This window comes from Belonocnema kinseyi, chromosome 4, assembly GCF_010883055.1.
Source record: "Belonocnema kinseyi isolate 2016_QV_RU_SX_M_011 chromosome 4, B_treatae_v1, whole genome shotgun sequence".
Classification (NCBI taxonomy): domain Eukaryota; kingdom Metazoa; phylum Arthropoda; class Insecta; order Hymenoptera; family Cynipidae; genus Belonocnema; species Belonocnema kinseyi.
The window spans coordinates 9,399,048-9,401,985 of NC_046660.1; positions in this window are offsets into that span (position 1 = coordinate 9,399,048).

Sequence of the window (2,938 nt, forward strand, 5' to 3'; positions counted from 1 at the left end):
AAAAAACCACGTCTGGCCTCGAGTTTGTAACAAAAACAATTGTCAAGATTATAAAGTTACGATATATGCGGCACTTCCGCTTCTCGACAATTGATTCAATTTCCCTAGGAGCATTCAGAGGAGCGATATTAAGGTTAATGCCGTAGGAGTGACAGAGATGTTAATAAAGTACTCTTGATGTCGCATTGTGCCTTTGGATGTAGGTTGTTCCCTCATGCGTTTGACAACTAGATAGTATGTGAGCTAAATGCTCGGGGTGTGCATAGCACGCCCTGCAACTATTATCAGGAATATCTTCACTAAAAATGTGGCGACGGTCTCTTTTATTTACGACTCTATGTGCTGTTCCCAGAAGAATCCTGTTGTGAAGACAATCAAGACTCAATATTCCGCGACCACCTTAACGGTGTGAAATTCACAGTCGCGGAACAGAAGACTTAAGATGCAAGCTTTCGTTCATGAGCATAACCTTTCTTCTTATGATATCAAAGGATCTGTGCTCGTTCTTCGTCCATGTAACTACTCTAAATGATTAGAGTAATACCGCGACGGCAAGCAATTTCGTTGCAGATAATGTGCTCTTGGTCAGCGCAGATATTTGTAGGTCTCTCTAGCAATAAGGTGTCATATAGTGCTTCTTTCGACCAGCTAAGGTTCCTCGCTGACAGTTTGGCAGACCAAATCTGCCGGATGAGACGTTTGTATCTGCTTCAGAGAGTATCCTTTATAAATGTCACATCCTTAATGCGGCTATGTGGCACGCCTAGGTATGTATAAGTCTTTCCTGCGCAAAGGTGTCGTATAGCGCTTCTATCAGCAAGCTCAGGATCTTTAAGGATGCCATTAGATTTTCCTTGCTTCAAATAAACCTTGGCGCATTTACCTCACCCAAATTCCATTCTAACTTCCTCAGTATATCGTTCGACAATCCCTAGAGCTAGATGTAGTTGCTCTTTGTTTTTAGCATAGATCTTAAGATCCTACATGTAAAATACATAAGTTACCTTGTACTTTCGATCTGCAGGTTTGCCGCACAACTACCCGTCTAAGTGGCAAAGTGCTAAAGATAGTGGCAATAATGTAAGGCAAAAGAGGAGTGGGCTCGTTATGTCGCCTTGAAAGACACCTCTCTGAAAGGTGATCCTGTTAGTTGTCACACGATTTTTTCCAGATGAGATAGTAAAGGTCGATTCGAAATCTTTCCAATAATCAATCAAGGCCATCGATAGGTCATGTTGGTAGAATTCTGCATCTTTGCAGACACATCTATCAATGAGGAGGTCTTCCCGACATCCGGCTACGCCTTTCTTTGCGCCTCGTTGTTCATACATTTCTTGCCACATAGTTTCAATTGCCCGAACAATCCTTTCATTTAGGATACCTGTGAATATCTTGTACAGTATGTTCCACCAAGTGATTGGCCTGTAATTCTTCGAGTCAGCTAAGTTGCCTATTTTCACCAGGAGTATTGTGCATCCTTCCACGAACCATTCCGTAATCTGCTCTTCCGACTCTAAATATGAGGTGAAATTACGGGCCAAATGCTGATGGGTTGAAGGAAACTTCTTCGAACAAAAGGTTTTGATACAATCTGGTCCCAGTGCGGAATAGTTCTTCATCCCTATTAATACTTTTTTCACCTCCTAGGTAGTTATGGGTGGACATTATTCATCAGGTGTAATGAGGGCATCACACAGCTCCTTGAAGCTATTGATATTTTCTGAGTCTTCGTCCAGTTTATGCTGCACTTCTTAGGCTTCTCTCCAAAATACTTGGACCTCCTCTGGTTTGGGTGGGTGGTTGACAGTAACTGGAGGGTCTTGAAAGAGTCAAAATAGGTCAGAGAGAAACTGTTGATTTTCTCTAACCCACCTCTCCATCCGCTCTAGACTTCTCCTTGTGTCAGATAGTATCCGTATTCTCTCAAGAATATGCTGCCTAATGGTCAGCAGCTTTGACTTGTTAAGTGTGTGATAACGGGTTCGGAGTTCGTGTGCGAAATTTCGTACCTTGGCGGTAAAATTCCTGCCAGATGTGACGTAGTCAATCGCACACTAAATGCGGGACGCTTACTGTCTCGCCCAGCCTATCTGTATGGCAAGTTGATGCATTCGTCTTTTGGTCTCATGATCAATCGTTGGTTTTGTTTTACGGTTCGTATCGGCCAAAGCTATCGTTGCATTATACACACAATAATTGATAGCCTAGAGGTCGGATTCTTCGGAAAAATGTCCACGAAGCTCATCATCTATTTCAGCTATACTTTGAGGCTTGAGAGAAACATTGGTGTTGATGTTTTTCGGGTCATAAAGCATCGCTCTTCCTCTATTGGCATGGTTTCGCAGACGTTGCTGCGAAAACTGCGGTAGCTCCGGGTGTTTCTCGCACCACAGAACATGCAGCCTTGCCATGTAATCCCGTTCAAGGGCCGCACTCGCAGCGTAGCAGTATAGCAAGTCTTGATTCAGTCGCTCCGTCCACCTAAAGGTCACGAGATTCCGCCGATCCATTGCATTAAATCCATTTTCATTGGCTCCCCCAGCGCTTGAGTGGTCGGCATTGTTGGCCGACCCATGGTCGGGGTCCCTGCGAATTCTGTTGATTTTAACCACATTTACTACAACTATGTTTGGTGTTGTCATTGTCGTTCCCACGAGAAGCTAGGGAAAGGGGTTCGTTCATCCTTTTAGAGCCCCGCATGCAAAGATAAGGCTGCGTACTCCGAGATGTCGCCCGGTATCACAGAGTCACCGTTCTAGACACCTCACCCAGGTGCCATTTAGCTTTCGGCACAGTTTTCACACCTCCTCTTGGGGGTTTATTCCTTCAGGACTACCCCTGGACAATTGTCCGCGACTGCCTATTTATTTTTTTAACCATATTCAGCAGAAACCCTTGGTACGGGGACCCTCTATCCGCAAGCCGAGGACGCAATAGG